This window comes from Zalophus californianus, chromosome 3, assembly GCF_009762305.2.
Source record: "Zalophus californianus isolate mZalCal1 chromosome 3, mZalCal1.pri.v2, whole genome shotgun sequence".
Taxonomy (NCBI): Eukaryota; Metazoa; Chordata; class Mammalia; order Carnivora; family Otariidae; genus Zalophus; species Zalophus californianus.
The window spans coordinates 28752244-28766248 of record NC_045597.1 but is presented as its reverse complement, the minus strand read 5'-3'; the positions used below and the strand labels follow the sequence as shown (position 1 = coordinate 28766248).

The following is a 14005-nucleotide window of genomic DNA, read 5'->3' as shown; positions in this document are numbered from 1 at the left end:
TTTAAAATATTAACTATAGGGCACCTGGGTGGCTCAGATGGTTAAGTGTCTGCCTTCAGCTCAGGTCATGATCCCAGGGTCCTGGGATTGAGGCCCACATCAGGCTCCTGGCTCGGCAGAGAGGCTGCCTCTCCCCCTGCTCATTCTCTCTCTCTCTCTCTCTCTCTCTCTCTCTCTCTGTATCTCTGTGTCTCAAATGAATAAATAAAATCCTTTAAAAAATAAAAATATGTAAAATATTAACTATACAGGCACAGGGATCATGGTAGCTAGAAGTACGGTATAGTGCAGGTTATACAAAAGTCATTCTAGTTCTCATTGTTTTCAAGTCTAGTCTTCTTTAGCAAAACCTGACCTGGTGATTGGCAATTTGAGCCAACTGAAAGAGATAGTTGTCAAACAAACACAATTGCTCAACTCTAATCAGGTTTCTTGGAGGGAGGCATTGGTTCCACACAGATTTGAATGACCAGGCATACTGCCTCAAAGAAAAACTGGTATTGACTACGTCCTCCCTACACCATAACTTGATTGGAATCCTGGCTCTGGAGCATTCTCTCTGTATTTCAACACATTTTTATACTTAAAATACATGTAAAAAATAATAGAAAGATTTGAGAAAAAAATTATCTTTAACTGAGACTTAAATTTTTTTTCCATTTATTCTGAGCTGAATAATTTCATTCAAGGTCCTCAATGCATTCCAGAAACTCAATATGATTATGCTACTTGATAAAAAAAACTATGGTACAATGATGGCACATTTCACTCTACCAAATACCAGGTAAACAGAGGAGTCAGAATTGCTCATCAATTTTTCTCAATGCCCAGATCAATACATAAACAAATAAGAAAGTAAACAAAGTAACTTTAGTTACTTTGTAACTAAAGTTACAAAGTAACTTTAACAAAGAAAGTAATAATGCATTCAGAAGGCCCCCAAAAATGCATATAAACTTACTCAATGTTAAAATTAGGATTTCCCACATATGGTGTGTTTAAAGATGCATTTGGCCACAAATATCAGAGTCCAACTAACAGAGGCTAAAATAATGAAGACATTTAATTATCTCACACAGCAGTCAGTCTGGAGTGGTTCCAGAACTGGCTCAAGAGCTCAAGGAGGTGAGGGAGTTGAGTCAGTGTCAATCTCACTAAAGGCTTTGTGCTTGTGGTAGGAGAACTATTTGAGTTCCAAGTATCTTACACACACAGAGCAGTGCTCTGAACAGGACAATGGTCTGGGATTATCAATATGGCTGCACAAGTAAAACTGGAATTCTGCTGACAAGAAAGAAGGAAAGATGGCTCTATATAGTAGGACTCACAGGGGTTAGGGTTTTTCATCTTCTAAGAGCGTTCTCACACTTATACTTGAAATCAATAAACTCCTCATGTCTGACACTACAACTCCCCAGTTCACACAGCTCTTTGAAAAACCAAAGCAGAATCTCTCCCCATCAGTCTAGTTCCTTCTTTCTAGAAGAAAAAGAAAAGATAAACTATCAATGTGAAGTTTTTCCTTTGTCAGATGTAATGTTAGGAGGCAATAGCCAGTTCAAAACAAGCAACAGATAGTCTGATCATGGGAGAAGCTGAGAATTGATGGTTCACTGTGGGGGAGGGCATAACATGGCTTTACCAAGATGATGGAGATAATTGAAGGCAAAACTAGCTACCACTCCATACTCTTACTACCAGTCATCAATTCACCAACTTCTACTCACACTTCATCATCAACTCAAGCAACAGCAATTAACTTGTTAAAATTTCCACAATTACGAGAATGGTAAATAATGATGTGTGTGTGTGTGTGTGTGTGCACGCGCGCGTGCACGTGTGTGTGGTTTATCCAGACCCAGTGATAAACCTACAATTCTGCATTTATTTATTTATTTTTCCTGGAGTTGTAAAACTGTCAGATGACATTTGTTTACTGAGGATATTTCCAACAAGGTAAACACTAAGAACACAGAGACTTTAAGTTATGATTTAGTGCTCAGAAAATTACTTTAAAAAAAATTTTAAGTATATTTTTAGCATCTGAAAACATTTGAAGGCCTAAGGTTCCAGGACATCTTGAACTAAAATAGGGTACATTTGAAAAATGTAAGCCAGATTTCTAGGAAAAAATATAAACAGAATACAAATGTTCAACAAGAAAATAATATTGCTAAAAGAATGTAAAGGTGACAGTGACAATAAACTGACATTACTTGGAAAATGCTGCAGAAAAGGTCAGTAGTTGATCCAATTCTAACCAATTTATCTCATTTATCAATCAGAGGTACTGTATTTTTTAATCCCTCTTGTTAGTTAAGAAAACACAGCCCTCTAAAAAACAAATCTCATCTTCATATCAGTTTTTTGTTTCATTCAGAGCTCAAAACTCATCCCCATAAAGCAGCTTTAGAATTGTATTGGTGAAAATATAGCATGGATTATTTTAGGAGTGGATCAGCTATGCTGCTAGGCTGCATAGAGAATGCATAAGGCATGAACTTTGGATTCAGAAAGAATTAGATTTGGATGCCTACGCTACCATTTCCTAGCTGTTTGACTTACAGCCAAGTACTTAAGTATTCTGAGCCACTTTTTTTAACTGGAAAGTAAAGATGAATAAAATAGTTATTTTGTTGGGAATGTTATAATGATTGAATCTGATAGTGTATATCAATTACTTGCATGAGGTAGGCACTCAAAAAAGAGTAGCCATTCACAGTAATAAGAACAGACTGTAGATTTTTAGAAGGAGAGTTTCACACTTCTTATAATTGTAGATAAATGCCTACAAAAGTAGGGACATTTAAGTAGGAAAAGTACTTTGGAGAACCAGACTTTAGTATGCTTTGAATCTTTACCACATGAGATAGATTAGATTACTGTTCAGAAAAATTCTCTTCCTCCCGCTCACTTCCTTAGGAGACATACCCTTTTTATTTCACTGGTCTTGGGTCTGACCATGTTTCTTTTTTGGCTAATGGGATATTAATGGACATGAGGCAAATAGAGGCTTGAAATACTCTTGAGCAGTTGGCCTACTCTCCTTGCCTCTGCCACTGACCTCAAAAGAACATGTCTGGATTAGCCCACTGATCCTAAAAGATCAAAGAGAGACACTTGGAACACAGCCAAGCTGTCTTCAGTGAGCCCAGCCTAGATTTTCAATGTTCTACACAGTCATGAATGAGTCCAGCTGAACCTAGGCTACAGAAGCCAAGAAACATTGTAAGAATAAAGGATTAATGTTTTACGCCACTGAGTTATAGGGACAGTTTTTAAGTAGTACTTCTCTGGTATTGACTAACTTATACATCACATATTTGCTACTGTGCTTGGAGAGCTACCATGGGCACATTCATCTGGTCATACCATGGAATTTATTTAAGACGTATGACTTGAGTACTTACCATGTGGTAGGACTGTGCCAGGCATGGAATCACAGTGGTATACAAATGGGCACAAACCTGAGTCAAGGCAAGTATTGAGTATCCCTGGCCTAAGTTAAAAAACATTCTTCAAGTGATCTTATAAGTAAATATTACCAAGGATTTTAAACACCAATTAAAAAACAAGAAAACAAATATAAAAAGCATTACATATTCTTCCCTTCTTCCTGGATAGAATATAATGTAACAGCAAATTCCTCTCAGTTAGGCCCTTTGTACTTCCAAATACAGTAAATACTTTATTCTTTCAGGTTAATTTGAGGAAAGTAGTTGTTCAAGTGGACAAAAGCAAACAATTAGAGCAAGTACTCAGAGCAAGACAGATTGTCAATAAAAAGAACAACAAAAGTGGAATCAAAAATAAATTGCTGGAATCTCACTTCTTTTATTTTTTTAAAGATTTATTTATTTATTTGTCAGAGAGAGAGGGAGAAAGAGAGAGCAAGCACAAGCAGGGGAGGGGAAGGGGCAGAGGCAGAGGGAGAAGTAGGCTCCCCACCAAGCAGGGAGCCCGACACGGAACTCGATCCCAGAACCCTGGGATCATGGCCTGAGCTGAAGGCAGCCACTTAAATGACTGAACTACCCAGGTATCCCTGGAATCTCACTTCTTTTCTTAACATACTTTTAATAAAATAGTTTTACATAACGTATTTTATTTTCTTTAGAACAGTTTAATTCCAGTGTTGGCATCATAGCAGTTTGAGTTAATAGGCATTCATCTCTAACGACAACCCATAGATGCAATTATAGTCAACATGCTAGATTAAAGATTCTAAAATTATGTTTGAATACATAGTCGAACTAAAAAAGAAAAGAAAAGCTAAGTTAGATGAAGGGAGAACTAAAAATCAGGGCAGCAGTTTCACCAAAAGCTCAGCCACTCAGATACATTTTAAAGCCAGATATAATCATAGGAGTGTGGGACTATTTTTAAGGCCAATGTAGGAACAAGCAAGATAATATTGAGAGAGAAACTTAGATGAAGACCTTTTAGAAAGTCAAGATCTTTAAAGTCCCACCCAGTTAGTAAAATGGACTGGAAAAACTCTTACTTGCTGCTAGACATAGTGTGGAAGATTGCTTATAGGACTTTGTCTCTTGGAAGGAAAAAAAAAAGTTGTTTATAAAAATGAAAATTACTACCTTGTACCTTGTGAAAATGTGGAGGGCTAGATTTATATTATCCCTATGTTGGGAGAGTCTGAGCTGAAAAATTAAAGCCCCTGGGATCCTGGCCAAAAAAAAAAAAAAAATGTACAATTGCCACATAGAAAAAATATATTCAACCCAAGGTACATGGAACCTTCTAAGAAAACAAAAAACAAACAAAATCCCATGTCAAACATGAACTCACAGTAAAAAATCAAGGGAACAAACCATCACAAGGGAACATCAGAAAATATAAACAACTGAGAAATGGCACTACAAATAAAATAACTTGAAGGAAAAATAATAATAAAGGTCTGTCCAAAATTAGCATAAAACAAAGAGAAACCATGATGAATTAGGGTAAAAAATGAACTAAAAATAGGTATACCTAAATAACAACAAAGTTGCAGTTCTAGAAGCAAACTACACAAGCTAACACAGGAAGACAAAAAAGATGACCCATAAAAAAAGCCAAGAAACCAATTATAGTGATAGATGCTAAAAGACATTGAAATATCTTCAAATAGTTGGTGAAAATAACTGGCAAATTAGAATTCAATGGAAAGCAAAAATCACAGTTTTCAAATGAACAAAAATAAAAACACTCTAAGAAACACTGAAAATTATTTTTTTGAAGATTTTTATTTATTTACTTGACAGAAAGAGAGAGAGCACAAGCAGAGGAGCAGCAGAAAGAGGAAGAGGGAGAAGGAGGCTTTCTGCCGAGCAGGGAGCATGAAGTGGGGCTCCATCCCAGGACCCTGCAATCGTGACCTGAGCTGAAGGCAGACGCTTAACCAACTTAGCAACCCAGGCACCCTGAAACACTGAAAATTCTATCATTTACAGATAATCTATGAAGTAACAAATAAAGAGTGTGTTTTTATTAAAAAGAAGTTAATAATTTCCTTGGTGTGCAAAGGAATTGTAAAAATGTAGATGAATCTATCATGAACACTACATCAAAAACTAATGATGTAATGTATGGTGATTAATATAACATAATAAAATTTTTTAAAAAATGTAGATGAATCTAAAGAAAGAATAACTTCTAAAATTTAAAATTTTTTAATTTAAAATTTAAGAATATCAATTATAATAATAAGTATGTTGAAAGCATTATAAACAAAGTGAAAGTAAAATATTGAACAATAACAAATGCAGTTGATTAGAATCAAAATATTCTAAGAACCTTATCGTTCAATAGGAAAATAGAAATACTGATTGTTTCTTGATATTAAATCAACTATGCTTGGTGAAAATTTAAGGGTAATTGCAAGAACAGGCATGGAATGCATAACTTTCAAATTAAGAGATGAAATAAAAACAACAAAAAAACTTAATAAATTAAAAGGAGAAAAAGGAAGCAATGAAAAGCATGGTAAATATAAACCACAAAATAATATGTTATAAATTAGACCCCCAAAGCAGTAATCCACTTAATATAAATGGACTAAACTTCTTTGTCAAAAGATAGAGATGTTCAGATTAAAATTAAATAAGAAAAAAATCAAAATCCAGGTCTGTTTACAAAAGAAATATCAAAATGTAGTGAAACAAAAAGATTGAATTTAAAGTAATAAAAGGTGAAACTAACCAAAATAAAGCTGGTCAGGCAATATTTTTTTTAAATATTTTATTTTTATTTATTTGAGAGAGAGAGAGAGATAGCAACAGAGATAGCAAGAGGAAGTGTGAGTGGGGAGGAAAAGGAGAAGCAGGTTCCCCATGGAGCAGGGAGCCCGACGCAGAGCTCCATCCTAGGACCCTGGGATTATGACCTGAGCTGAAAGCAGACGCTTAACCGATGGAGACACCAAGGCACTCCTATCAGGCAATATTAATATAAAACAGAATAAACACTGAAGTAAAACCAATTTTTTTTTAGAGAGAGAGATTGAGAGCAAGCATTGGGGGGGTATGGGGGGAGGGGGAGAGGGAGAGAGAGAATCTTAAGCAGGCTCCATACCCAACACGGAGCCAGATGCATGGGGCTCAAGCTCTTGACCCTGAGATCATGACCTGAGCCAAAATCAAGAGTCAGATGCTTAACCAACTGAGCCACCCAGGCACCTCAACATAAAACCAATTCTTATGGTTAAAGAAGTACATTTCCTAAAGATAAAAGAAAAATTCACCTAATAGAACAATCCTGGATATTTGTACATAGAACAATGGAGCCCTAAAATGCATAAGGCCAAAATTTCTTGATTTTAAGGAGCAATACTCAAATCTACCATCAAGATTCGGTTTAAAAAAAATCTCCCAGGGGGGAAATCGGAGGGGGAGATGAACTATGAGAGACTATGGACTCTGAGAAACAAACTGAGGGTTCTAGAGGGGAGGGGGGTGGGGGGATGGGTTAGCCTGGTGATGGGTATTAAAGAGGGCACGTACTGCATGGAGCACTGGGTGTTGTAAGCAAACAATGAATCATGGAACACTACATCAGAAACTAATGATGTAATGTATGGTGATTAACATAACATAATAATAAAAAACATCTCCCAGAAATATGTAGATCAGGCATTCAAGAAACAGATAGAGAAGATGTGAACACCACATTAAAAATCTCAAACTGATAGAAATATATAGAACCCTGTACCTAACAATTAGTGGACACACATTTTTTTAAGCATGCCTGGAACATGTTTAAAGATTGCCTATGTTGAAGGCCAGAAAGAATGTTATCAATAAACAAAAAAGAATTCATTTCCCTGATGACATATGATGTGGACCATCTTTTAACCTTAAAATCAGTTTGTCGATATCCACAAAATAATTTGTTGGCAATTTGACTGGGATTGCACTGAATCTATAGATCAATTATTGTTTTAATTTGAATTTCCCCTATGATATATTTCTTTGATTCTAAAGTGTACATGTGAGACGAAAGATCCAGAATAGCCAATAAAATATTGAAGAAGAACAAAGTTGGAAGACTGACGCTATCTGACTTTAAAACTTACTATAAAGATATAGTAATCAAGACAGTGTGGTGTTTGCAGAAGAATAGACAAATAGATTGATGGAACAGAACAGAGAGTCCAGAAATAGTCCCACGTGAATATAATCAACTGATCTTTGATAAAGGAACAAAACAATAGAGAAAAGCTAGTCTTTTCAACATATGGTTCTAAGAACATCTGAACATCCACATACAAAAAAAAAAAAAGAATTCAGACAGAAATCTTATACCCTTCACAAAATTAAGCCCAATTGGATCATAGATCCAAATGTAAAGTGCAAAACTATAAAACTCCTAGACGATAGCATAGGAGAAAATATAAATGACCTTAGGTTTGGTGATGACTTTTTAGATACAACACCAAAGTCATGATCCATGAAAGAAATAATGGATAAGCTGGACTTCATTAAAATTAAAAATTTCTGCTCTACAAAAGACAATGTCAAGAGAATGAGAAGACAAGCCACAGACTGGGAGAAAATATTTGCAAAAGACATATCTAAGAAAGGACTGTTACCTGAAATATACAAAAAAGTCAGAACTCAACAATAATAAAACAAACAACCTGACTAAAAATTGAGCTAAAGACATGAATGGACACTCAGCAAAGAAGGTATATAGATGGCAAGTAAGCGTATGAAAAAACATTCGACATTATAAGTCATTAGGCAACTGCAAATTAAAACAACAATAAGGTATCACTACACATCTATCAGAATGACCAAAATCCTGTAACAACGACAACATCCAGTGCTGGCAACAGGAACTCTTATTCATTGCTAGTAGGAAGCCACTTTGGAAGACAGTTTTGCAGTTTCTTACAGAACTAGACATTCTTTTACCATACAATCCAGCAATCACATTCCTTGGTATTTACCCAAAGGAGTTAAAAACTTACGTCTACACAAAAAACACGCACACAGATGTTTACAGCAGCTTCACTTATAATTGTTAAAACTAGGAAGCAACCAAGATGTTCCTCAGTGGGTGAACGTGTAAACAAACTGTGGTACACTCAGAAAATGGAATATTATTCGGCACTAAAAATAAATGGGCTATCAGGCCATAAAAAGACATGGAGGAACCTTAAATATACATGACTAAGTGAAAGAAGCTAGCTTGAAGAGACTGCAACCATGTGATTCCAATTATATGACATTCTAAAAAAGGTAAAACTGTGGAGACAGTAAAAAGATCACTGGTTGACAGGGATCAGCAGGGAGAGAGGGATGAATAGATGGAGCACAGAGGATTTTTTAGGACAATAAAACTATCTTGTGTGATACCATAATGGTGGATATATGTCGTTTCACATTTGTCCAAACCCATGGAATGTACAACACCAAGAGTGAACCCTAAAGTAAACTATGGACTTTGGGTGATAACAATGTATTAAAGTAGGTTCATCAATTGTAAGGAATGGACCCCTGTGTTGGGGGATGTTGATGACAGGGGAGGTTATGTACATGTGGGAACAGGGGTATATGGGAAATCTCTGTACCTGCCATCCAATTTTGCAATGAACCTAAAAGTGCTCTTAAAAAGAAGTTTTATTTTCTAAAGTTTTCTATTATAAAAATCTTGTAATTTAGTTCTACTAAAAAAAGAATCCATATCACATGGATGATATTCTCTGACAACAATATCAACAGTGATATCAATATCAAAAGAGTTTAAATAAAAAATCCTTTGTAGAATAAAATATATATTCTAAATAATTCCTCATTGTTTACAAAAAATAATAGAAATTGGAAAACACTTAAAACTGAATATAAATAAGCATACTTTCACAGATGGTAGAGACCACCAAGGGGACACAGTAAAGGTGCTTCTAAGGAAAACCCTTTGCAAATTTATATTGCAAGTTCTAGAACTTCATTTTCATGACTAAAAATTATTGTAAAATAAATTGTCTAACCAGAGAATTTTTTTTAATCAACAGATTCAGCATAATACCCAAGGAGAAGAGAATGAGCAAATCTAAGAAAAAGTCTGGCAAAAACCTAAGTATTTGTAATCAAGATGGAATCTTACCTTTTAAGTAAAGCCTGCTTCAAAACAAATGGAGGAAAATGTAGTTATACCTTCACCCTCTGCCCCCATTTCATTTCTGTTAAACAAATATTTTTCAAGGGCCTACGATATACAAGACACAAAAAGGGGGCATGCTGATGAATCAGACCCTTCAACACACTCATGAATCCTGTCCTCAAAGAGTTTTCAGACTACTAGGAGAGATCAGCTCAGAAAGGTACCCATTGGATAAAATGTGGCAAGTGCACAGAGGTTTTTCCTGTGTGATATGTGACCACAGAGGATGGAAACGAGCCCCAGTTTGTGGTTCAAGCATGGCTTTTGAAAGAAAAGGCTATGCAGCTTTCCCAAGACATCAAATTGGTTTTTTTGTATGCACACTGTAACCCTCACAATTTAAGCAAAATGTACTAGAGAATTTAAATGTCTCTGAATTTTCCTGAAGTATCTAAAATAGGCTCACAAGTAATTCATCAACTTCTCAATTGCATTGCCTGAGGTAACTCAAAAGAAAGAGAAAAAACAACCATTACTTATTAGTAGCCCTGAGCAGATATAGGGACTGAACTGGGACCTCTCTCGCAAGATCTTTGCTAAAACTGAGTAGAGCTTTCGGAAACAGTTCCTTAGGGTAAGTAAGCACCAGCATATGACAGCACAATATTACTTTTTTGTATTCCAATGTAAAAATTAACATTCCAACCATCAGACTGGAAAGAAGACAGGGACCAGGGACGCAGGTTACCATTATAATGTCTGTTTCTAGGTACTTGGGAAGGACAAACAGAAAGTGATCGAAAGAACATGGTTCAACCTCATAGGATTGAGTGTTACAAGGCAAAAAAAAAAAAAAAAAGTGACTAAGTCACTTGAAACGTTTTTATTTAATCATATATAATTTTTAAAGCAAAACTGATTAAACTCACTCAAGTAAATTTCAAGGTCTTATGCCATTCACATCTGCCCATACATGAGGCTTCTTGAACTTGCCCCGTGGCTCGAAAGCCAGAATGAAAAATTATTACTAAGGAAAGCAGCAAACAGTACCTTGTTCAACAGATCTCAGTCACCTTGCTGCCATGTGGTTCTCCCGGGACATCCTAGTTCTGACAATGAATGTGGCACATCAGAAAAAATATCACCTAATCCACGGCATTTTCCAAGGCCAAGCCTCACTCAACTCAACCACCTGGTACAGTGGGTGTTTCAAAAGCTGCCGCTCCAGGAAGGGCTTCCCCGTTACGCATTCCTTCCAAAGTCACCACCTCTCACTACTTTATTTCCTCTCAGGCAGTTTTTCTTGAAAGACTGGTATTTGTGCCAATCTGATACCCAGTTCATTGTACTTATTTTATGTATTTTCTACTTCAAATGTGTCAGGCTGGCTTCAGTGAGACCATGCTGCTTTGAGACCATCACACTTTGAAATGTGTGTAAGCATGTGCATGTGTGTGAGAGAGCATAGGTACCTGCACACGTGTTTTTGGAATTTGAGTGTTGCAAACAGTTAAGTCCCTCAGAGTGTGTTTTGTTTGTTTGCCAGGGCACTTTTCAAGTTTGATTCATTTCCGAGGCAAGAGCTCTGAGGAGTCAAGAGGCAGCGTGTCCTCCAGGAAGCCGGTGGCATTCTCTACAGGGATGCTCAGTGAAAGATGAAATTAAAAAAAAAAATGTACAGGGCATTGAAACTCACCAGCACCTTGCCAAACCAGACCCAACAATTCACCACTTGTTTCTTGGAATTTAGATTGTACTGGGCTTTGGGAGCTTTCTGTTCCTTTGCCTAGACTTTCTTTTGCAATTATCGAAAATTAGATCTGATTTTGCTTGGCTTCCCTTGGTTTTCAAGCATGGTCATGGTTATTATTTTATTTTTTTTTTTTAATTTTTTTATTATGTTAATCACCATATATTACATCATTAGTTTTTGGTGCAGTGTTCCATGATTCATTGTTATGGTTATTATTTTAAACAAAGATCAATTCTCCCACTGGTTAGGGAAAAGAGAGAAGCATCTATTGTTCTGGTGGCAATATGATGCTCGGTTCAATTTCAACAGTTAGTGTGGAGGAATAGGAAATTGAAGGCAAAAGGCACATTTAAGTATCTCTATAATGTGAACTTAATATTAGAAGAGGTTTCTCTAACCATAGTAGAGATATTTGAGAGAGGATTTTTATTCTATGGCTTAAGTTATTCTATGGCTAAGCTTTTATTTGTTCTTACAGGAGAACTTTCTGGTCCAGTGCCACCTCAGTAGATGTCCTGGAGTCAGAACCATACCATGCATACACACACACACACACACACACACACACACACGTAGCCCCCTCCCCATGTGTGTGTGTGTGTCTGTGTGTGTGTGTGTGTGTGTGTGTGTGTAATATATTCCAAGGAAAGAAAACATAAAATGCCTCTTCTTTTTAGCTTGGCTAATAACTTCTAATCAAACCAGTTTTAAAGGAGAGGACCTCACTAATCTTGACTCTATAATTACAGGCTCTAGAGTCACAAATAAATTACTTTTAAAAATTAAATTCTAGTAGTTACGCCACTTAGAAAAGAACTATTGTAGTGGAATTTCACTGAAATGGTAAATAACATGATGCATGTAAAATTCTACACTAAAGACTATGTCAAAATAGAAAGTTCATCATCCCTCCACGCAGGTGTAACTGAGAATTTCTATGTGTGGAGAGAGAAGCAATGAGGGAAGGGAAGGATCAAGAAAAGACTAGAGTAGTAAAGGGAAAAGAAAAGAAGTTAGGTTGATTGGAGATTTTGCAGGGATTAGGGGGTAATGAGAATGCTTATATCATTACTTAGAGATAGACATAACAAACGCATGTGTGTGTAGAAGCCCCAGTATTAAAGAGAATACACAGTGTCTCACTGGAGCTTTGGAGTGAAAAAGCCAAAGGCCTGACCTCAGACTCAGTCATTTACCAGCTAAGAAGCTGGGTGAGTCCCATAACTTCTAGGAGCCTGCATTCCTTCATGTGAAACACACGAGATAAGCATTTCTTCCTTGAAACTTTGTCATAAAGATTAAATCACAGAACTAACAAACGGGGTAGCACAGTGCCTGGCATATAGTAGGTAGTCATTACCTGTTAAAGTTTTTCCCTTCTGCTTTCTCTGCCCCACTCACCACCATCCCCACTTGGACCAAACGTGAGAGTTTGGAAATGTTATCATCTGAAATAAAAATCCCATAAAGATGGGTTACATTTTGACAGCAAGCTATGCAGCCACCCAGCTGTCCCTGTCCTCACCTATTTTAATGAAACAATTTTGAATCAACCCCTCGCTAAGCACCATGTAAGCGAGCTAGAGTGTGTTGAATCAGTGCTCCTGCTTAGGCAAGGTTTCTGGAAGGCAGAGGGAAGTCTGAAGCACAGAGCTGGAGTTGGTTTGGTTCAGCGGAAGAACAACTGTGACATCTAAAGGCAGACGGTCGGCTGAAACTCAGCCTTGGTTCAGAAACACGAGAAAAGCTGTCACGCAAATGGCCAATGCTGCTGCTGCATACGGAAATAGAGACTAAATATTCTTTCCTGCTATTTCTTTTAATGCACTTTCCTATTTGGCACAGATCCCTTTTGCAATAAAACCACGAAGTCTTTCTGAAAAGTAAATATGTTCTTTCATTAATCACCACTTTCCACTAGCTTTTTTCCAACTTCACAGCTGAGAAGTCTGCAGGACCACAAACCTTCAACTAGTGTGCTACCTTGATTAAGGCACAAAACGTTAAAAGCAAATTACTATGAAAGTATGAAACAATTTGCACTTAATGTTTCAGTCATATCTGTAAAAAATATGACTTAAATATAGTTTTATTAATAATACATATTTTAATTAAACGGCTGGAGGTGCATCTAGCAGGAAAAATTGAATCTTCTCTGGATTTCACATACTGGTATGATTCATGGGCAGTAAATATGCAAAGCTTTATGCCCATAAGGCAATCAAACTCCAAAGCTGATATGCATGTTTTTATCTAAAAGAATGAAATCTAGTAAGGGCTAGAAATAATAATAATAACAGACTGCCAGAGCAATGTAATGAATTGGCTCTAGCCAATAGTGTCCTTTACCGTATCATAAAATCATCCTTTCAGTCACAATTACATCCACTCCAACATTTATTATTACTTCCATTATTCTCATTACACAAGGAAATCCTGTATATGTACTTATGCATATTGAAAAACTTCACAAATATGAACGATAAAATCCTGGGAAAGGAATGACTGCCTTCACGAAGCAGAAATGCTCGCCTCTGCAGGATGTTTAGGTGTTGCTTAGTTCCAGAAGGACCACACTTTACCCTTGCTACTTCCCTAATGTTTGCCTAGATTATTGGTTTGCTAGGGCTGCCATAATAAAGTACCAAAGAC

The 14005-nt window shown here is 36.5% G+C and overlaps 1 long non-coding RNA gene across 1 annotated transcript in view; it reads left to right on the top strand.

Moving 5' to 3' along the window:
* The window catches only part of LOC113919179, a 28088-nt gene extending 18555 nt beyond the window's left edge, over nucleotides 1–9533 (top strand). The window contains exon 3 of the long non-coding RNA XR_003518876.2: nucleotides 9512–9533. This is a non-coding gene — a long non-coding RNA (uncharacterized LOC113919179). The remainder of the gene's footprint in view (nucleotides 1–9511) is intronic.
* The last annotated feature ends 4472 nt before the right edge of the window (nucleotides 9534–14005 follow it).